At 38.8% G+C, this 24,172-nt stretch overlaps 1 protein-coding gene across 7 annotated transcripts in view; it reads right to left on the bottom strand.

The window, feature by feature from the left end:
* The window catches only part of CHCHD3 (coiled-coil-helix-coiled-coil-helix domain containing 3), a 296,388-nt gene that overhangs the window by 239,034 nt on the left and 33,182 nt on the right, over window positions 1-24,172 (bottom strand).

Below are 24,172 nucleotides of genomic sequence, written 5' to 3'. Positions count from 1 at the left end.
TCAAAGCGTATTAAGACAAAGAGATGCTTTCTTCACATACTTGCACTCTGTAAAATATTCTCAGCAACCACTTTAATATTTTTTCTCAATGGCAGATTATCTTAATGAACACAAACACTGGCATTTTTGTCACTTGGGTATAGATGATATAACACTGACCATAAAACACGTGAGAAAAAAGCAAGCATTACAATTGCTTGGTTACAGCAAATCTGCCCTGAACCTTTTACTTGAAACCACTGAAAATAAGAAATATTTTTATTTAAAGCCACTCATGATTCCTAACAAATTTTTCTGTTTGGTTTTAGAAAACAACAGTCTAAAGAACTATTTGGTTAGTCCAAAGAGTCTTCTTTACTGCCTCCCTAGCAATCTTCTGCCCCTCTTAGCCATATATTCTAAATTTCTAAGTTAAATTCTTAAGAAACTCTAAGAATTTCTAACTTCTAGTTTGGGTTCAGTATCAAACAACAAATTCCTAAGCTTTACTATCTGGTTCTTAGTATTCCTAGGAACTGAGAATGCCGTGGTCTCATCTTCAGAGCAAACACAGCATGAATTCATTACACCTCACCCCTCTCCTCTGCTACATGACTTCTGTCCAAATTCTGTTTTCAGAAACTGGCTAAACAAGAAAAGACAGGGAAGAAGGGAAGGAGACACAATAACATATTAACAACACTTCCTTGAAGGATGAACAGAAATGACTCCAAAAGATGAGATGACTGTATGAATGCCTCACCTTCTACGAAAAAAACGAAAGACTGAAAATGCGACCATGATCTGAGACATGCACAGACTCCCTGGACCTCAAGGGATATACCAATTTCCTTTATCGCTTTTTCCACTACGACGTTCACTCTCCCTCATTTTCTTGGCATAATCCTTACAATATAATTCCCTCCCCAATTACAGTATTTCTCAAACAATCTCGATAAGTTACTTAATAAAAATTACAGCTTGCCTCTTAGAAAAATGTCAGGTCCTCTGGGATTTTCCCTTTATTCTATTTCTCTTTCTGGTTTTACCATTTGCATATCACGTCCAATTTTATGAAGCCTATTATTTTCATTTGCTAGTTTAAAAACACCAAAGAAAACTATAAGATCTACTCTCAGAAGAAAATTAATGTATGTAATTGCATAACACAAGCAGATTTTAGATAAACACTGACTCTGCCAGGATTGAGATGACTGAGCCAAACACATACCCTATGATATAGCCAAATTAAATTTTCAGCTCTACAGAAATAACCATAAATCTTATAATTTCGATAAATTCATTAATACAAGAAGAACACTGATGGTTTAAAAAACAATAATGGAAGCATCCATGCACTCAGTGAAATACAACACACACTCTATCAGAAGTAAATGATTCACAGCATGAGTTGCAGGATAAATCGTGTCCTGCTCCTTATCTTACAAAAGGTACAGGGTTTGATTAGGACAAGAGTCAAAAGATGATTAGAATAAATCTCAGGGGTTAGAAACGTGTTATAGCTTACCACGACCCCTTTGTGGCACCACCTAGTTAGCAGACAAATGTGATTTAAACACACACACACAATATAAGGATGCCAATATTAGGCTGAGAATTACATTCACGATCACCTTAAGGATAACATGTAATAAGACTGCCTTCAAAAAAATGCCATCTGTCTAGATACCTGGCAGGGTAACAGAGACTACTTACATATTAAAGCTAATGATGATGTTAGAATGAAAACCCTTAACTGCACATTCATAACCATAAATATCGAATCAGAAGGCACAGTGTTACAAAGAATTTGGCAACCTAAACATTAACTGCATCAAGTTAATGGGCTTTTGGGTGGTATTATTGCTCCATCAGGATTTATATACCTTCGTAAATTTCTAATTTGAATGGCATGATATGCAAATAATGTCCATTTTACTGTTTGCTTCACAACAAGTACTCCTAGAAACCAGCTCCACGTTCCATTCCACGTGAAAACAAACATTAATACCGGGCTGCAGAGGCTGTATAGCAACAGACAAGCTCATCATTCATATTCTACAGTTTCCACATTTTTAAGTAGACAATTCATAAAACTAGTATTGAAAATCAGATACACCTAGTATTTCATGTCTTAATATCCTGAATAATAGTTGTAAGACCTCACAAAGCCTCTAGGAAAATAAGATCTATAATTTAAATTAAAAAATAATAATTACCTCTGGATATTGCTTTTTGATGCATAGCTTAATTTTTTTGTTTCGCAAATGGATGTATTTTGCTCACTGGAGATAAAACTATAAATTCAACAGCATTAAGTCTCGAACTCCAAATGAAGTACCAAAGCCACTCAGACCTGTTTCTCTTTCTTTCCAATAGTCTTGAGTGTAACCTCACTGAAAGGCTTCTCCACAAAGACTCATGACACACAAAGACCAAGCTGGAAGTCAAAGGAGTTCCCACCCAGTCCTGGTTTCACATACAATTCGTTTTTGTGATGTTGCTCAAAAGCGCATCACTGCTTTAGGCTGTGGCTGTCTCCTCTGTAAAACAAGAGCCCAAACTAGAAACTAACAGCTGTCCCCTTACACCACTGTGTTAAACGGGGGCCTCCACTTTCCCGACAAGTCCGCTAACATGAAGGTGAAGGAATAATACGATCTATCACTTTTTTTTTTTCTTTTTTGGTCTTTTCAGGGGCACACTCGTGGCATATGGAGGTTCCCAGGCTAGGGGTCTAATCGGAGCTACAGCTGCCGGCCTACTCCAGAGCCACAGCAACTCAGGATCCGAGCCGCATCTGCAACCTACACCACACACAGTTCACGGCAACACCGGATCCTTAGCCCACTGAGCAGGGCCGGGGATCAAACCCACAACCTCATGGTTCCTAGTCGGATTCATTTCTCCAGTGCCATGACAGGAACCCCGATTCGATCTATCATTGACACACATGCTGACAGTTTTCTCCCTTGAAGCGACATTTTGCTCATCTGGAAAAACTGTCCATCAAATACTGACCCTGAGAACTACCAAACACAGGCTCTAGGCTTTATAGACAAAGCAAGAATAAGGGGGAGGGAAGGAAGGGCAGGGTGGCCCAGGGAGCAACACTGTGCAGCCTTCATTAGGCACAGAGCAGATGTTCAATAAAAGCATGTTTAATTGTTGGTGGAGTCCAACATCATCAGTCACTGGGTGAAATAAGTCATCAACTTGGGGATGACTTTCTTCTTCTAAAGCATAACACACACACTGCAAAATTACACACAAGTTAAGTCGAAAGTGCAGACTGCCACTCAAAAAAGACCTCAAGGAGTTCCAGTCGTGGCTTGGTAGCAACGAACTATCTACAGGGATGCAGGATGGGTCCCTGGCCTCGCTCAGTGGGCTAAGGATCCAGCATTGCCATGAGCTGCAGTGTAGGTCGCAGATGTGGCCCAGATGCCAAGTTGCTGTGGCTGTGGTGCAGGCTAGCAGCTGCAGCTCTGATTTTGACCCCTAGCCTGGGAACCTCCATATGCCACAGCTGGGGCCCCAAAAAGACCAAAAAAAAAGAGCAGGAACTCCAGACGTGTACCTGCCTTCTACCCACCTCTCCAGGCCACTGCCACCACCAGCACCAGGTTTCTACTCCTAGACACTCTGGAACAGAAAAGTGAACAACCACTACCCAAAGTGTATTATTTATAAAAGACAGAAGGGTGTGAATTCATCATAAGCTTGACTACACTGACTGTTAAGATTCGCTAATGTTTAAGCTCAGTTTTCTGTTCTCTGGTCGATCAAATGAAGTTACTTTTATTTTTGTTTGTTTAATTAATTTCTCCTAAATCAAGTCACCTCCAGGAATATCCAAACTAAGGAAATAATCCATTCCCAAGGTAGTAAATCCACACTGACTTAACCCTATGCTAGGCTTTATACAAGATGAAGACATACAGTCCCCACCATTAAGGAAATTATAGTCTGAGTTAGTAAAATTGTGCTTTGGGGGTTTAGTTTTAACAAAAGTTAACACAGTGGGCTGTAGTCATGGAATATTTCAAAAAGGAGGTGGAGGAGGAGCAAGGACCTACATCAGAAAGATGGAAAAGAAGCCAAAACAAAGCTCGTTTGTAAGAAAAAAAGAAACAGAAGGGTAAATTATTCTCAGTTGTTGAGGAACTCTGGAAATTAGGCAGGAGTTTGGATAAGAACTGTTAAGAGCTAGGGCACCATGGACAGCTGTTACAAAATGAAAATAAGGAGTTGCCATCATGGCTCAGCAGCAAACGAATCTGACTAGGAACCATGAGGTTGCAGGTTCGATCTCTGGCCTCGCTCAGTGGGTTAAGGATCTGGCGTTGCCATAAGCTGTGGTGTAGGTCACAGACACGGCTCGGATCTGGCGTTGCTGTGGCTCTGGCATAAGCTGGCAGCTGTAGTAGCTCTGATTAGACTCCTAGCCTGGGAATCTCCATATGCCACGGGTGCAGCCCTCGAAAAGACAAGAGACGAAAAAATTTTTTAAAAAAAATGAAAAAAATGCAACGAAATACGGTATTATAGGAAGTAATATCTGGCAAAGATGTGCAGATGAGCTGGAGGGAAAGGGCAAAGTAGTGAGCAGATCTCAAAGTGCAGCGTCATTCTCTGCCCCCGCCCCCCTGCAGAATCACCCGAAACTTGTTAGAGATGCAAATGTTTCAGCCCCACTCCAGATCTACAAATCAGAAACCCTGGGTCTGGGGCCAACAATCTGTGTGCTAACAAGCCCACCAGGTTTGGGATGCTGGCTCAAATTTGAGAGACGCTGGCATAAGGTGATGAGGACCGGAACTAGGACACCGGCCATAAACACGGAGTCTAAGACACATGGGCCTTCATGGGAAAAACTGATCATCTGTGACCCACTGAGAGACAAAAGAGAAAGAAGTCAAAGGTGTACCCAGATGCCAGAAAATTAATACCCACGATGGTCAATTAAAGAAAGAAGGAGAAGCTGTTTGGGGAAGAAAAATAATGAGTTCAGTTTCAGACATACTCATTTGAAAGTAATGGCAGAATCACCACATGGAATTGAGGGAATTAGATATTTGAACCTGAAATTCAGATTTGATTTGAGACTTGGCTGGAAATGCTGATTTGGGATTGACTGTTACAGATCTGAGTCAGTGAATTCTCCTGGGAGGGGAAAAAGTATAAAGAGGAAAAAGTAGAAGGCTAAGGAATAGGCCTTAAAAATTCGTCAAATGACAGAGGGGCGTGAGGAAGAACATCATTAGGAACAAAGACAAAACGGAATGGAAAGGAAGAAACGAACCAAGGTACCATGTGCGGATAAACAGAAATGATAAACAGAGTTCATCTCAGGTGTCCATTCTGATCAGCTGGCAGCAGCGGCCGGGGTGCTGTGTGTAGGACTCCAAGGCCTAGTCCAGGTTCAGTGAATTAACGTCTACCCTGGGCCCGGGACGAAGATTTGGCAGCATGGTTTACAATGACCTATGGAGTGCACGGAAATCAGATTGTCTGGGCATCAGAAATCAGTGGGAAAAGAACAACAGGCAGCAATTACAGGCCTCTCTTCACCAAGTTTAGAAATGAAACAAAAAGGAACAAGGTGGAAAAATTATAAATAAAAGATGATTTTGCAAATGGTGGCGATCCGTGCATATTTGAACGGGCAGTCATAATCAATAATCTGCAACTAAATTATAAAGGATGGATGAATGCCAGTTGTTGTTGCTCAAAAGTAATTCAGAGAACATAAAGTATACATTACTCACAAAGATCTGGCTGTACAGTACTATGGACCAATTAACATTTACATATCATATTCTAGTCCCCACTCCTAATTACCACGCTGAGGCAAGCAAAGTTCAGAGCATATTTTTTTAAACATACATTTTATAACAGTGAAACAGAGTGGACAAGCCTACTTTCATGTGCTAAAAAAAGCTTTAACCAATGTCCTTACCTAAATAATTTGCTTTGGTAAATAGAAAGTCAAACACCACTCCAATACTTAGAGTCATAAATCATTCCTCCTTCTTCCTATTGTTATAAACGAGTGTGTGCTTTTCAGCAATAAAAGCTGTATTTTATCCAAAAATCCATTAATCACTAATAAAAATTCCTAAATTCAACTAAAATATTTAGCACCTCAAACTCTGACCAACACTATTTTCGAAGGGAGACTTGAAAGGCATTTTTGCACATAAAGTCCAAGGAAAGCAAAAGACTCAAAAGTCTGAAAATAAAATCTATCTTCTCGTCTACCTAACTTTCTACAGCCCTGGGAAATGTCAACTAACCAAAAATCTCAGGACTTTTCTTCTTTTCAATGAAAACAGAAGTTCTGACCCAATTATGGCCCTTTTTATATGGAAAAAAACACTAGAGTCCTATTCTAGATACTGGCTCACTATTAAGCAGAGGATCACACACAGTCAGACCCCTGGGCTTCATTTAGAGCCCACTAAGGCTGAGATGACAAAAAGGACCTATTTAACTCAGGAGATAATCATTGCAGAATACCCTCTCCTGGGAAGTTTTAAACAAAGCAATTCAGATTTTACACCCATGCTTCATTCATATTTTATTTATGGTCATTCAAATATATTAAAACTATGAGACAGCATAATACATACTGGTATAATATTTTTCATTGAACTACAGTGCAATACCTTGAGCTTTGTACTTTTTAATTAATTCACATGTGATAATTAAGTCAGCTTTTTTTTTTTTTTTTTTTTTTTGCTTTTTAAGGCCTCACCTGCAGCATATGGAGGCTCCCAAGATAGGGGTCAATTCAGAGCTGCAGCTGCCAGCCTACACAACAGCCTCAGCAATGCAGGATCCGAGCCACGTCTGCGATCTACACCACAGCTCATAGCAACCTGCCTGGATCCTTAACCCACTGAAGGAGGCCAGGGATCAAACTTGCATCCTCATGGATCCTAGTTAAGTTCGTTACTGCTGAGCCGCAATGGGAACTCCAAGTCAGCTTGGAGTCAAAGTGTATCTGCAGCCCTGTTATTTTTTCCTTCACCTAATAAATATTCACCTATTTTCATAAAACACTATTTCAATACAGTTGTAAGTGGTCATTATCTCTAATAAAACAAAAATAATTGTCTGTGAAGAACTGTGGAAGCTCTGTGAATTCACTGATCACAGATGACTTTGCCACCTTCAAGACACATGACTGTGCAAAAGAATTTCCAGAACAGAAGTTCTCATCATGGCTCAGAGGTAACGAACCCTACCAGTATTCATGAGGACTCGGGTTGGATCCCTGGCCGAGCTCAGCGGGTAAGGATCTGGCATTGCCGTGAGCTGTGGTGTAGGTCGCAGACATGGCTCAGAGCCCAGGCTGCTGTGGCCATGGTGTAGGCCAGCACCAATGCAACCCCTAGCCTGGGAACTTGCATTAAAAAAAAAAAAATTCAAGAACAGGAGTTCCCGTCGTGGCGCAGTGGTTAACGAATCCGACTAGGAACCATGAGGTTGCGGGTTCGGTCCCTGCCCTTGCTCAGTGGGTTAACGATCCGGCGTTGCCGTGAGCTGTGGTGTAGGTTGCAGACGCGGCTCGGATCCCTCGTTGCTGTGGCTCTGGCGTAGGCCGGTGGCTACAGCTCCGATTCGACCCCTAGCCTGGGAACCTCCATATGCCGCGGGAGCGGCCCAAGAAATAGCAACAAGAACAACAAAAGACAAAAGACAAAAAGACAAAAAAAAATAAAAAATAAAAATTCAAGAACAAAGGCCTGTCCTTTGCTGAATTTAAATGCAAAACTGTATTTAACCTTGTTTCTGAAAGTAAAATAAATCACCCACCATCCAGTTAGGCTGAAGAGAAGGTAACAGTAAAGACGTTTATTAGGACTACATTCCTAACGACCCCCACATTTCCTTCATACCAGTGGTACACAGGGACCGGTGTGGAGGGCCACTTTCTTTCAGAAGCAATTCCTTTGTGTCACCTACACCACATGCTATGTGAGGCCTCAGGATGAAGTCCTTCAGAACACCTGGGACGACATAAAAGCTGCTGGCTCAGACCAATGTTTTTCAACCGTCTCAGACCCAATGCTGCCGTTTTCTAGCAATTACATTTTTTTGAAATACTTCCTTTACTGTGCTAATAAACGGATGATAATACGAACACAAGATTTAATCACTGTAATACCCTAAATATAATATTTTTAAAAATAAATAAACTATATAATGAATAATGGCATTTCACTATATAAATGCTTAAACCTGCACTGGAAGATGTAATAAAACAGTCTGACTCTTTAGCTTATGCGTTAAACTACCACAAATGCAACTGCTATAGCTCTTCCTACACAGCAATTGCATTCCTGGAAAATTCATTCCTAGGAAATTAAAACCACGCAAAACATATTCTCTGCTTATATATAAAACACTTAAGTTCTGGGGTGGAAAAGCATGTTTTGAGCTGCATCAATTTCTGAAGAGACATTTAAAAATGGAGGACACATGACAATTCTTCAAGAGGCGAAACCATCCGAGGCACTGCAAGACGTCTAGATCCCTGCTCAACCCACTAAACATCAGTAGCTCCCCAACAAATTTCTAAAATGCCTTCCAAGAAGCAGTAGTGCCCCACCAATAAGCAACACTGTTTCAGACTGGGATAAATTTTCACCTAATAAAAGATACACATGGGAAACCTAGCTACTTTATGGTTGTATGACCACTGAGGTCCCAAATAATGCACTAACAGTAACATGAACTTTTCCAACGCAAATAAAACTCTGCAGATGAAAGCAAAGGGCCTTCCCCCAGTGTGATCTCTGCCTTGAGGTATCCAAGTATTAGTAAATTCTTCATTCTCCATACTCACCACAATCAATTTGCCCAGTTCCATTCATACAGATCATCTTGATTTTCCTTAGGGTATCCAAAGCCACTTTCTACTAATCATCATATTTTTTTCCTCTCCTGATGCCTCAAGATACATCATACAGGGACAAGGACTCCATTAGGAATTCAATGGAAGTGGAAAGTAGGTACAAATTACAGCCTAAAGACCCCAGCTTGCTGTTATCATACCACAAGAATGCAGACAGACCCAGGGTGACACCCATCTAACCAAACTACACAAATGTATTAAGCATTCACAAATATTTTCAGATTGATGCCTTTAAGAGAACCATTTCCTAAGCACAGATTTATTTAAAGCTGTCACACTTCCCATCAAAACCAACTACATCAGATAGCTTTTGGCCAATTAAAACTGTATGTTTCATACATGACAATATCAGAATTAACATTGAACAAACAGTTCAATAAGGCATATAATTTTTATACTCAAAGAAAATGAGAAAAGGACTTAAAGATATTCACTCTAAATTAACTTATAATAATTCACAGAGATTCTATTTTGAAATTAAGGAAGTGAAGGGTTTAATAAGGAATAATTTCTCTATAAACACCAAAAATAAATTAGCTTTCACTACAGCATTGAATATGAAACTACTGAAAATAAATGGTTTAGGAGGAATGCAAGAATGAGTACAATCTAAAGATATGATCATTTAAAAGAAATGCATCTTTTTTTTTTTTTTTTTTTTCTTTTTGCTATTTCTTTGGGCTGCTCTCGCGGCATATGGAGGTTCCCAGGCTAGGGGTCCAGTCGGAGCTGCAGCCACCGGCCTACGCCAGAGCCACAGCAACGCGGGATCTGAGCTGCATCTGCGACCTACACCACAGCTCACAGCAACGCTGGATCGTTTACCCACTGAGCAAAGCCAGGGATTGAACCCGCAACCTCATGGTTCCTAGTCGGATTCGCTAACCAGAGCCACGACAGGAACGCCAATGTTATTTTTAAGTCTTTTAAAAAGTGCTACCAAGTAGAGATCCTCAGTAACTATTTTAATGAAACTAATAATTAGAACATCAACTTGTTATCTGTGAATAGTAACTTCGAATGTATACTTTGATTTCATAAAATAATCTACTAAATAATTTGAGATTTCCTCTTGGAATTTTCTTACCAAACCCTCCCTCTCCTCTACCCTACTGCCCATCCCCCACCCTGTTAATGTAAGTAAATATAAATTCTAATTTCATGACAAATTGTAAATTAAATGAATCCAAATTAATAAGATTTTACTGTGTGCTTTAACACTTCTAAATGGCTTCAACATATTTGATCTCAGTTACATAATTTATAGATAATTTAAAAGAAAGTAACCTAATAAGACATTCATATATAATATAAAAATATCTTTAATAGTACAAAACATTCAGATATAAGCTGACATGTATCTGAAAAATGGCCATAAAATGATTACAATGGTGTAACATGCCACACATGAAAGATTTTCATTTCTTAATCACAACCATGGGGCAGACAGGTGTGTACGGTGTGTGTGTGTGTGTGTGTGTGTGTGTACGCGTGCGTGTACATCACACATCTTAAGACTGTGAAATAGGAAGCATTGCATTTTTGGTATCTCTTAAATGGACATTAAAAACAGAGCTCAATGAACAGAAGAAAACATTTTTAATTAAAGAATCAAATTTAACTCTACCCTCTGTGACTTAAATTCTTATCTGTAAATTGCAATGAGGTTTCTCTTGAAGATGAAATGAAGTGAACTGAGGGGGTATTTTAAGGCCAAAGATGAGCGTCATTGTGACAGGAAAAGGAAATTCCCATCAACTGAAGAACCACCAACATTTCACTTTAAAAATCCTGACTGATGCTGTATAACATTTCATTGAGCCAATGCTATATTTTGCAAGAGGCTATTTTAAGCCATATAGTCTTCAGAACGTCAACATGGTAGGATTTACAATTTTTTCAACCTACACAAAGATTACATAACAAAAGAATTTGTGGTGCATCTTTCAAGAGGATTTAGGATCTGGCTTAATGTCCATGTCCAATTACCTAAGTATTTTAGCTTCTGATCTCCAAGGTTCACAAATCTACTGTAAATGAATTTGATCTGACAGTAACAAGAATTCATTTGAACCTCTTTCATTGTCTTTGAACACTGCTAAAGTCAAAGATTATGACGAATGTGAGGAGACTAAAGGGTAAAGCAAAATTGATGCTGATCACGTATTGTCTAAAAAGTCATTTTCAGGGCCAGTTTAAATGACTATTAATTCTTCCTCATTGAAGGATGAAAGTTGGTAGCAAAGAGAAAGATTTAGACAATGAGGAAGAGCAATGTATATTTTATACATAAAACAATGAAAAACTAGAAGAAAACTAAATATCCAAAGACAGAAAAATGGTCAAACAGTAATACTGAACAGCCATACTATGCTAATATTAGGAAACACACATTAAAGAATATTAATCCCAGGAAAATATTCCCACACGTAAGTGAAAAGGACAAGATACTAAACTGAAAACAGTTTGCTTTCCATTTTGTTTTGCATCTTAAATGTCCAGCTCTGGGAAAAGCACAAGGGAACCACCACAAAGAAATATATACACATATATGGACTGGAGTGATAGACACAAAATGATCAGGATTATCTTTGAATTTGGGGAGAATGAAATTTTTCTTTCTCTCTTTATTCTTACTGGTATTTTTAACCCAAAACACATTTTTACATTGATAATCATTTAAAAATTTTTGAGTGAGGCACGAATAGACAATAAATTCCAATTTTTTTAAAGAAAATCCCTTTACCAATTTAGTCATGAAGAACAAATGTAGAAATTATATTAGTTTAGCTAACGCAAGTTCAAACCACACTTACACCAAATGAGAGGTGGCTGAGATTCAAGTACCTAAAAATGAGCATCACAAGATTCAAGAAATCAAAACTGGTTTTATTTCCTTTTATCCCACAGCCAGCCTGCCTATACCCCATTACAACAGACGACATACTCTTAAAAGGCAAATTACTCAAAGAAAGTACAAGCACATACCATTATTGTAATAAAATCTGGGGGAGCATTATTTATAGCACGCAGTTTCTCATAATGCTATCTGGAGGCATACCCCACAATGGCTACTTGTTCTGGACTGAAAATGATGAGATTCAGAAAAAAAGCTTTTTGGTGGCCATATAAAACACAGGTAGGAAAAAAAGAGGGTGGAGAATCTCAGACAAAATACTCTCTTCTCACTTCAGTTTTTCAAGTAGTATTTAATTTTTTGGCTTCCATTTAGAGTTTTCGATTGATAACACCAACAGTCCTAGCATGATGAATGATATATGTTACCAAGCACAGCCGATGAAAACTTCTTAGTCACTGACTTAAGCAATCAGCTGAAAGATAACCACTGCTAGGATTTCTCCATCAGCAACAAATTTCCCCCAACACTGTGACATGACACTCCATGGAGATACACTTCCACATGTAGCAGTCACTGCTACAAAGAGTCACTATATTTTGGGGTGTTCTAGAAAATCACTCTATAAACTGTCCATTTGGCCTGTGAAATATACACAGAGGTCTATTTATTTTATTCCATACAGGCATAGGCCAAAAGAAAATACAACTTCCACTATAAATTCTAACTATATAATATGTATCATTACATTCTTTGCTGCCACTAGCAAAATAGAACATTTAATGTATTTTGCTTGCTGATTAGATTTATGTTTCAGAAACATATCAAAATCTAGCCTTGTTTCCTTCAGATGGAATCTGACAACTCCTCACTGGGGTTTCATGGCCTGAAGCATCTCCAGTAAAAGTTATTATTCAATGTACCAAATTTTCCATTTTCTTAAATTGCTTAAGAAATATGTTCTTAAGAACATGTACACACCATAATCACTGGCTAAGACAAAAAGGTTTTAAATACCTATTTGTGGGAACTGTATCTTAATAACAAATATCAAAACCATCACTTTTCACAAAGCTTTCAAGACAGGGTAGCAACAACAAATGACTGGACAGAGTTCCCATCATGGCTCAGTGGTTAATGAACCCGAATAATATCCATGAGGTTCAATCCCTGGCCTCGTTCAGTGGGTTGGGGATCTGGCATTGCTTCGAGCTGTGGTGTAGGTCACAGACGGGTCTCAGATCCCGAGTCGCTGCGGCTGTGGTGTAGGGCGACGGCTGTAGCTCTGCTTCGACCCCTAGCCTGGGAACTTCCATATGCCATGGGTGTGGCCCTATAAAAGACAAAAAGACAAAAAAAAAAAAAAAAACAAATGACAGGACACTATAAGAGACACTACAGCTTTATCTTGACTTTCATCTTATTTATTTGGGTTTAAAGGAAAATCAAACTAAATTATTCATTCCTTACAGTGGTAGAGGAATGCTTAGATGCTGTTTATGCAGTGTGGATATAAACTAAAAATATCAAGTCTTTTCAATTTTTCATCCATGCTGATAAATCAGTAGTAACCAAAATCCAAAGAGGAGTTCAGACATGTGGGAAAGTGAAGTGTTTATAACCAAAATATTCCAAGGTAACTCAGCTCTATTTTGACAAGAACTTGTGCCTCATGGTTACCAATATTTTCAGCACATACAGTCTTCACTTTATCCTTTGCCACTCTCACCTGAGCATTCGAAGAAAATTATGAACGACTAACACAGCACAGACCGCCACACGGAATAGTTCATGGCTAGGCACACGACTAGTCAGAATAAAGACAATATTTCCAGCCTCGCTAGCAGTCATGCAGCCTCAGGACCTCATTTTGGCCAAATACCATGTGAGGAGATGTAGTGTGTGGCCTGTGGGTTATTCCCCATGGCACAGGCTAGAGGACAGCTGAGAGCCATTGTGGACCATACAGATAAGGGGTGCAGAGCAATAGGACAGAAGGAGCCTGGGTCCCCAGATTAAGGAATCAGCAAATTATCCAAAATGTTCTATGAGAGAAAAGTGAAATTCCAACTTTTCAGGTCACTGCTATTTGGGGTCTCCATTAGACAGTGGAACCTGCCTACCTTCAACCCCATATATCCTGATAAAACATGGCAAAAAATCAAAGTTCTAACTTACGTTTTCTCAGACCTAGAAGAAAAAAAGACAGTCTCAAAAACATGCACATATACAAGAAGCTAGGAATTCTCTGGTGGTGCAATGGGTGAATGGTGAATGACCCTGCAATGTCACTGCAGCAGCTTAGGTCACTACTCTGGCACAGGTTCGATGCCTGGCCCAGGCACTTCCAAATGCCGTGGGCCCAGACAAAAAAAAAAAGAGAGAAGCAGCTAAAAAAATCAGCTATGCTCCGTATACTTGAAAGAAGTGGAAGAAACTTGAGGGCAGACGTCTATACTTGCTGCAGGACAAGTTTCCTCATCCAGATATACATGATAAAAAGAAACGGGAAAATTACTGGGGTGCTTTGTCCAAACCAGGGTAAGTCATTTAAGCAAATGATTCGATCTCTTTAGAAGAGACTCCGTTTCATGACTTCTAAAATGAGAGGTGTGAATCAGATCCCCTCTAATGTTCCTCTCAGTTAACACAATTCTCAAGCTCTGATTTTATACCCGTAACATCGCAGACCAGCACCTAAGAATGTCAGCTCTGGAATCAGACTGCCTAGATCTAAAACTACTCCGCCATTCATTATGTTGGCATCTTCAGTCATTACCTTTCCTGTGGCTCAGTTTCTTACCTGTAAAGTGGGTATAATAAAAGTAATCATGTAATAAAATTGTTGTGAAAGTCGTATCTCCTTCTGACATACACCAATACCTCATTAGATTACATGTTAGCTCCTGTAAACGTACTTTACCTAAAACCCCACGCAAGTAATTGCCAAATTTCAAATAACCTGAAATTTATAGACTGATTCCTCACTAAAATGACTACACCTTCTACCCTGGTAATTCTTCAAGGTTCTATCCAACCATCTACTGCGTATTTAATATCAGTCTAACATAATCATACTACCTGCAGACAAAGAGTTCACTCACTGTCCAACTTCCTGGCAAGCTAAACCTTTGTGATAAACTGTTTCGGCCATCCCAAAGTTTGCTGAGAACCTGAGCTCTTAACTTTTCTTCCTCACCTCTGAGAAGAGCAAAGCATTCTGTGTAACAGCAGCAAGGATACAACATAAATGGTACTAAATCTCCCCCTCCTTTTTTACCAGATTTTCTTTTATTGCAAACTCACTAAGCAGAATTTGAGAAAGACTGCTTAAATCACAAGTTCATTCTCCCCACCTTCACCCCACTCCAAACATATGTACCAAATGCAATGTGAAAATGCTGTCCTGGATGTTCCAGAGAGGGGCTCCACTTGCTCTGCACTCTGTCCGCTGTTAAACTTCAGGAACCCTTAAATCCCACAACAAACAACCGCACTACTTTAATACTCTCTTTGATATGCTAACAGTCCCTAAGAGAACTTCAGCTAACAGCTGAAAGGTAAACATTAGTTTAGATCTAAAACAGTCTGCTTGGGAATAAGTTAGGTAAAATACTAATACATTAGAGCTGCCGGTAATTTTTTTTTTTTTTTTGCATTAACGTTAAAATTCTGTAAGGAAATTATTTTAAGCATGCCATGACAGATTTGCTGCATTCTTAAGAAATGCAAATTATATCTAGGGGCCCTTTTTTTCCATTATAGCATGTCCAATTTTGTAAAAGATATAAATGGAGAACTATAATCCACTTAAACCTATTCACTTAACAGTAAGCTTGGGTGAAACACTTTTTTTTAATGAGCAATATTTGTATTTCACAATCTTAAAAATGCTTCTCTTCCTCACACTGCACTAATATTTCTGCATTTCCTTAAGATTCGCTCAAACTACCTGAGGTTTCCCTTTGAGAATCCGCAACTACTGTAGCTTTAAACATCCGCGCAGCACAAGACCGTCAAAGGCTTAACACCAAGAGAACGCCCTCAGAGGGAGTCCTTACTCAGCAAGCCCTTTTACTCACACCATCCTTACCCCAGCAAGAAGTAGGGATCTTGCCATCCCTGTTGAATGATCCTCATCAGTGCAGTCAACTGGGCAATAACCAAGCCCTGTGAGAGCAAAGGGCCAGCCAGGATGCTGCTGAAGTCATTCCAAGCTGGCCACAGTCTGTGCTAATGCGTACACATTTCCAGACAGTCTCCTCTTTGCAGAAATTGGGAAGATATTTCATTTTCTTTCCCAAAGCTCTTTTCCCTGCTACACATTCCAATGGATGACTGCATTTCTCAACATTTTAAGTGCAAATCCTCCCATAACAATGCAACCTTAAGAAACCCAAGGTAATTTTTTAAAGAATCTGTAATTTGTATATGACATGACAAAGTAGCTTCAGGTTTAAAACATTTGATTTTTATGTATTCTTCTACTTTTTTTTCTTTTTTTTTTTGTCTTTTTAGGGCTGCACCCACAGCATATGGAGGTTCCCAGGATAGGGGAACCAGAGCTGTAGCCACCAGCCTACACCACAACCACAGCAACAGGGGATCCAAGCCACATCTTCGATCTACAACACAGCTCACGGCAATGCCGGATCCTTAACCCATTGAACAAGGCCAGGGATCGACCCCAACATCCTCATGGATACTATCTGTGTTCAATAACCAATGAGCCACGACAGGAACTCCCTAAAATGTTTGATTTTAAATTACTAATATTATTAAGATCATGCCAAAGTTTAGTATAATACATTATAGCTTTCTCAGTATATCAAGATAAAATTCAATATGCCTTAGCCTTTTCGTATGCAAAAAGAAAATTCAAAATGACAGAATATTATGTTTGGTTGAGGGACTAATAGTATTTTAAAATATAGAATCAAAAATAGTCAAAAACCGCTTTCATTACCTAATGTTCAAAATGATTACATTTTGCACTTAAGTAAATTAAGTGGTTTAATTTTGGACCTTTTTTTGTTTTATCTCTAAATGACAGGAGAGAAGATCTCAGGGTGCTATTTGTAAATGTAAATACATTTGGTGGAGGTTTTTGTTTCCAACAAATTAAAATCAAAACCAAAACAGGATATAATAATTACATTTCTCTTTTAAGTACTAAAATATAAGAACATTTCAATTACTGCATGAGAATTTATATAAATGAGCACATCTTACTAATAATGTAGTGAAAAGCATCCTAAGGCTAATTTTTCAGATCTATCATTTTTATGACGTTCATTAACCTGCTTTTTGTCATCAGAGTTCTGTGTATCTTTAGTCTTTAACCACTAATCCATTGTAAACATAAATTAAATACTGCATGATTACAAATAAAAATTTTAGGAGTTCCCACTGTGGCTCAGTGGTAATGAATTTGACTAGTATACATGAAGATGAGGGGTCGATCCCTGGCCTCGCTCAGTGGGCTAAAGATCTGGCGTTGCTGTGAGCTGACGAATAAGTCGCAGACCTAGCTCAGATCTGGCATTGGTATGGCTGTGGTGTAGAATGGCAGCTGCAGCTCCAATTCAACCCCCAGCCTGGGAGTGTCCATATGCTGCAGATGCAGTCCTAAAAAAAATTTTTAAATAAAAAAATTAAACAACATAAATTCCTAATCACCATGGCAGATAGGAATGTATGTATGTGATAAACCAGCTGTGTGATAAAGCTAGTCAGGGACTGAAGCCCTTTGACCTGATCTCCACTGACAATTATAAAACTCATTAGAGGAGTTCCCCTGGTGGCACAGCAGAAACAAATCCAACTAGGAACCATAAGGTTGCGGGTCTGATCCCTGGCCCTGCTCAGCAGGTTAAGGATCCAGCATTGCTGTGAGCTGTGGTATAGGTCGCAGACATGGCTCGGATTTGGCATTGCTGTGGCTGTGGTGTAGACCGCAGCTACAGCTCTGATTAGACCCCTGGTCTGGGTACCTCCATGTGCCCTGGGTGCAGCCCTAAAAAGACAAAAGACAAAAAAATAAAAATAAAAAATAAATAAAACTCATCAGACACGCAAAGAAAATATTTAAATAACTGTTTTCTTGGTAGATTTGGTAAAAGAATTCAAAAGAGCCTCCCTTAGAGCTTTTAGCAGCAATGTGCTCTCCAGAATACTGACACTGAAGTCCCCAATTGGGAAACACTGCTTTAGAATGATACAAAATATCAACCTAAATAGACATGGATTTTTTCAAGGTTTCCCTATAAATGGATAAATGCCTATGTTTTTAGGTTTCTGAAGTTTCCTAATGGGATTCAGCAAAATAAAAGTTAATGAGGGAAGGAGGACAGTTACATAAAAAATGTTATAAAAGAGGTACTAGAAGAAAAAAAAAAAAAAAAGGAACTATTCAACCTATATGCCAAATTCACGTTTTGTCCTCAGATAATCAGAAGAAAATAGTATCCTCCAGCCCTACTATGAGCAAAAATTATATAAAATTTCAAGCCTGAAGCTTTTGCAAACTACTTGCATCAAGTACAAAAGGTTAGACTCTAAGTGCTGGTAATGATTAGCAAAATAACAAATTAGAGGTTGGGGAGAGCTGGGGGAAAGAACGTATGTGGCAGAAGAGAAGTTCAGAAGGTGGTTTTGCAGGGTCAACCTGGGAGGAGGAATCAAGAGGCTGAGTGAAGCGCTCACTCTGGAAGCATCCTCCTTGAGAGGAGAGGTGGCTGAGGAGCAGGACTGGGTCAGAGGGGCTCCCAAGTTTACTGCTCTGACCCACAAAGCTGGCCTGTGAAGAGCAAAGCCACGTATGTCTTGAAAACTGGGGGCCGCAATCCCATCGTCGGTGAATGTGCTACGGGGCTTTTTTCCCCAGCACCTAAAGCTCTTCCTGTCAACACCATCCATGTTACTCAGCATATCTGGAGCTACAGACTGCATCGGACAGAGGGGCCTTTAACAGTTAAGAAGAAACAACCCACCTGTTCCTCATCTAAGAGAGGAAAGAAAATGTTTTTAAGTGGTTACCTCCTAAACGAACAAAAGAACGAGTAGAATTAGATTTTAGCTAAGGACAGAAGCAACTACATTTAAGCTGTCAAGTCTGACACCTGATGAAGAGGTTCAGACTCACGAGGTAAAAAGGGATAAAACAAACCTCTTCAGGCTTCCATCACACGCAGGAGAGCCACATCCTTTCCAGGCACTTCGCCCTTCCATCTCAGGTTCCACCTGCGCCCTGTACCAGTCATCACTGATGGGGAACTAACTGAAAGGCCTGATGACAGGCAGCTACCCTCATTAAGACAAATGGCCCATAAAAAGCAGAAATACATAAGGCCACAGCTTTTTAATGAAGAAAATACATAATCCTTTCACAGTTAGGGGATAGTATGCAGAGAACTGACTAGAATCGTAAGAAAAAATTTTTTAACAATTATAGGTTGTAATAATTTCAAATTAAATGAACTTCAATTTTTACCCTCAAGAGGCTTGCAACACATAGATGTCAATTATTCTTCCTTTTTTATGAGGTATTATACCATTAGCATATATTTTGGCCTCTGTAATTTGTTTATTCAACCTTCATTAAGTGCCTAATATATGCCAAGACCAGCAAGTAGCACACTGTGTACTAGCATGAGAGACAACATGGTCCAATGAAGGAGTTCCTAACCTGGGAAGGCAAGAGGTTTATAAACTCGAAAATGAGAAAAAGAAATGCATCTTTATTTTTACTAACTTCTAAATGAAAGTTAGCATTTCCTCCAATTATGCATGATGACCTCAAATCAAGCAGAGTTAGCCACAGTTCCTGTGGCTCTGTCCCCAAAAGAAATTACATTCTTTCATAACATGTTACAATAGTTTCAGACACCTCAAAATATTATATACCCAACACCAGATCTTTTTATTTAATGTGCTAATAAGTGACCATATTACCACATTACAAATTCGGGTTTTTTAGTATTCTGAAAATGCTATAATTAGTTTCCTTCGGAACGCTAATTATGTTATGTATTTAAAAACATTGTTCTGAGGATGAACCCATAGGCTTTACCACATGCCAAAAACACAGAATAGGTTAAAAACTTCTGATCCAGCAGAGCATATGGATCTGCCATGAAGACCCAAGATTAAATGCCGGTGTTAGTAGCTGTGGCCTAGAGTAAGTCATGTAAGGCCCTCAGAGCCTCCGGCTCCTCATTTGTGGATACTGCTGAGGGTTGTTGGGATGTGATAATGTATGAAAAACCGGGAATCAAATTTTAGATGATGCCAGACTATGGTAAATATGCCAGAGTTAAGAGTTATCTGGGTCAGCATGACTTCTATAAAGGATTTAACCCCAAAAATGTTTCAGAGTAAAAAACAAAGGTACAAGAGGACATTTTGCAGTTGGTAAGCCAAACCGTATAAAACATCTTGTCCTCAGGTAATTTCTGAAAGACAAGCTAGAAAAATCAAAATGACAATTAAGATAGAACCAAACTCAAAAAGCCACAGCTCATTATTTTACATAATGATCTAAGTTTTTGTCACACAAGAGAAGTTACTTTACCTGAGTTGCAGCAACAAGAGAATTAACAGTTATGCTTACTGCAAATGTGGTTTATCATCAAGCAAAAGTCAGTCTCATCACTTTATCTTTACCAGAGTATAAATGAATTTTGAATTTTTTCTTCAAATATGCTTTATACATTTTAACAATCACAGACCTAATTATATTTTAAAAATCCAGTTAATTTGTGATGTCTGAATTTAAAATAGCAAATCCATCGGCTAAATCATGTAAATATTATCTCAACCAATGCAGGCAAACAGAAAAATTTTAACCCTTAGACACCAGATGTTACAAGGAAGAGAAGAGAGATACTGATAATCCCAAAAGTCAAAGCCAGTAGGTTTAGTTTTGAATCCAGTAAGAGATACCCACTCAGAATCAACTAGTGAACAACCACCTTATCAGGATAGCAGCCAAGAGCCATGGGAATAAATTCAGAGGGAAAAAAGCAATTTGTACCTGCCAGTATTCTGACATTACACAGAGGAAACAGTTACGTACACATACCTTTAAAGGACCACAAAGCAAAAATAATTTTAATCCAGCATTGAGGCAGAATAAAACAATAAAATAACTGAGTGTAGTAAATGCTAATTACGAAGTGACTACAGATTTAACACAACATCGTGAGTCAACTATATTCCAGTGAGGTTTTTAAAAGAAAAACAAAAAGTGACTAGAGTTCCATAGAGAGTATGAGGGAACACTTCCTAGAAGAAGCAGAATTTTACTGGTTTTAAAGAGGAATCTGGCCTAATGGGGAGTGACAAGTAAGTGATAAGGGAAGAGTAAAGAAGTCAAAAGGGATCACAAGAGCTGGTTTAGAAACCGCCTTTTTGAATTAAATCATCAAAATCATTAGTCACAGACCATGGGGAATTCAGTATCATATAATAAGTGCAGGGAACAGTCACCAAAAAGATCACTTAAAACCTCTCTGACACAGTATTGACAGAGTACTTAGATAATGGCAATAATATGAAAACCTATGCTTAAATAATCCTAAACTGGCCTCAAAATATACACACACATAAATGTATGTATATAAATTCACGAAGTGACAGCACTTCTGGATGTCTGAAAGCAGGTAACTAGAGTGAGGACATTTTGCAAGTTTCTGTCAAGAGAGTGAAATTTTTTTTAAATATACATATATCTGACCCAAAGCCACATAAATGTGTTGATTTAAAGTATTATATACCTGAAATTTTTCAACAGCTTTTCAATTTCATAATTTTTTTAAAAAAATCATTTCAAATTTACAAGAGCTACAAGAATACTACAAAAAATCCACATGTACCCTTTACCCGGATTTCCCAATTAACATTTACCAGATATATTTGATCATTTTCTTTCTACTCAGACACACACACACAGATATTATTTTCTTTTGAAACATGTGAAAGGTGCAGACATGATAACCTTTATCCCTAAATATTCCCAGGAGATTTCTAAAACACAAGGACAATCTCTTATGTAACTACAATTTGATCAAAATTAAGAAATTAGCAGTCATACATTCAACACTATAATCTATAGGCCTTACTGACTCAGATCCAATCCAGGATCATATACATTGAGTGGTATCTCTTTAAGACACATCATTTTTTAAATTTATGTAAGGCAAACAAACTTAATAAATCCCGGGGAAATAGCGCCTAGCAATTTTTTCCTACTTCAGGTCTATTTATATGCTCCGTTACAGTAGCTGTCTATGCTCAAAAAAAAAAAACTGGAGAAGCTTACTTAAGTATACGAAGCACAGTAAACGCTTTGTCACCCTTAATGAGACCCCAAGACTCTGCTATCCTAATCGGTTACGTTTACTCTTACTTCCCACTGAATCGCCAATACCTTGGGAGCAACAAGCCTCCCTCATCTTTGTATCCCTCAAAGTGTACACAAAACTATGAATGTGTGAAGCGCAAAGTTAGTTTGATATTTGAAAGATGCTGCAAAAGGACACACAGAGAATACAGGACTGTCTTTTCAGGTTAAGATTAATCTCCATTATGACTGTCCATGAGAGAGAAAAGGAAATTGTACATTAAAATGATCAGAGAATAACACTGTGTGTGAAACAATATCCCTAACTGTTAACCATTAAAATAAAGAAGGGAGTTCCCATCATGGCTCAGTGGTAACAAACCCGATTAGTATCCATGAGGACATGTGTTTGATCCCTGGCCTCGCTCAGTGGGTTAAGGATCCAGTGTTGCCGTGAGCTGTGGTGTAGGCTGCAGACGGGCTCAGATCTGGCACTGCTGTAGCTGTGGTACAGGCTGGCAGCTACAGCTCCAATTCGAACCCCTAGCCTGGGAACTTCCATATGCCGCAGGCACAGGCTTAAAAAGAAAAAAAATAATAAAGAAAGAAAAATACCCACATTCCAAACCTTCGCTATTAATACCGACCCCTTGGTCCAGTTCCTTCCACACCTAGTGCACTGATGCCATATTCCATTAACTCTAAGAGTCACAATTATTCAACATTTCAACAGCTTTGATATTAATGGCAACTTACTGTTACAGTGGGCCAAGTGGCAGTCATAACATAGTTCATGACACTATCTATTTAAGATCAAGAAAGCAGTAGCATCAAACCATGCCAAATGAGCGTCAGCAGCTTGGGAGAAAACTCCAGAGTGGATAGTGCAGCACTCTTTTAAGAAACACTACATCACAAGCGCTCTTGAAGGCACAGCAGGGAAGAGTGTGCAGAAATACACTGACATGACAACTTAAGAGTCAGAGAGTAAATCAAAAACATGGACTCTGAACATAAATAAAATTCAAGAGTACCATAACCAATGCATTTCACTTCAATTTTCCTTTTTAATCTATGTGCCTCCAAAAAAATGTGAAATGAACATTCTAAAGGATAAGAAAGCATTTTATCACAGCTTAATTGTCAAGGTTATTTTTCAGTGGAACATAAAATAATGGTTTATCTTATAATTAATGGCATCTCAGATTCAACAGAACACAGTATTTCCAGCATAGAGGAGAAAGCTGTGCTCCACTCTTGAAGAGCTCTTTCAGAAAAACAACCACAGCCAAGCCAAAAAGCCCAACCTGCCAGCTTTCAACTTTTCCAGACACTGACAAGGTTCTTGCAGGCCAGCACTACAACATTCAAGGAGCCACTTCTTGGGGCCCAATTTCAGAAGGCAGTATCTCTACCTGCACTCTAACAGGCCCTGGCTCAAACCAGGGCAGACAGCATGACACACAAATCTCTACAAACCAACACACAGCTGGAATGCTAAATTCAGACCTACCAACCTTGACAGAACCGTTTTAATTACTATTTTTTTCCCTAATTCTCTAGTGAATTAAAAAAAAAAAAAAAATCTGGAAGCTGGGAGTTCCTGTTGCGGCTCACCAGTAACAAATCCAGCTACTAACCATGGAGATGCAGGTTCGAACCCTGACCCTGCTCAGTAGGTTAAGGATCCAGTGTTGCCGGGAGCCATAGTGTAGGTCACAGATGCAGCTCAGATCCCGAGCTGCTGTGGCTGTGGTGTAGGCTGGCAGCTACAGCTCCAATTTGACCCCCATCCTGGGAACTTACATACGCCACAGGTGCGGCCCTAAAAAAAAAAAAAGAAAAAAAACCTGGAAGCTGCCAACAGCATTTTTTTGTTGTTGGCCAAGTTATTCTGAGTAAAATAATGTAACATAAATATAGTAAAATAATGTAACATAAATATATTATTTTAAAGCAAAAGATCTTTAAAAATGCATATTCTTGCACCTTGATCATTTCAATGTATTTTTGCTTGATTTTAAAATTTTATACATTAGCTCTAGGCAGACACATACATATGAATTAC

Source organism: Sus scrofa, chromosome 18 (genome assembly GCF_000003025.6).
Source record: "Sus scrofa isolate TJ Tabasco breed Duroc chromosome 18, Sscrofa11.1, whole genome shotgun sequence".
NCBI classification, from domain to species: Eukaryota; Metazoa; Chordata; class Mammalia; order Artiodactyla; family Suidae; genus Sus; species Sus scrofa.
Note: the sequence above shows the minus strand (reverse complement) of the source record. Positions and strands in the feature narration are given on the sequence as shown.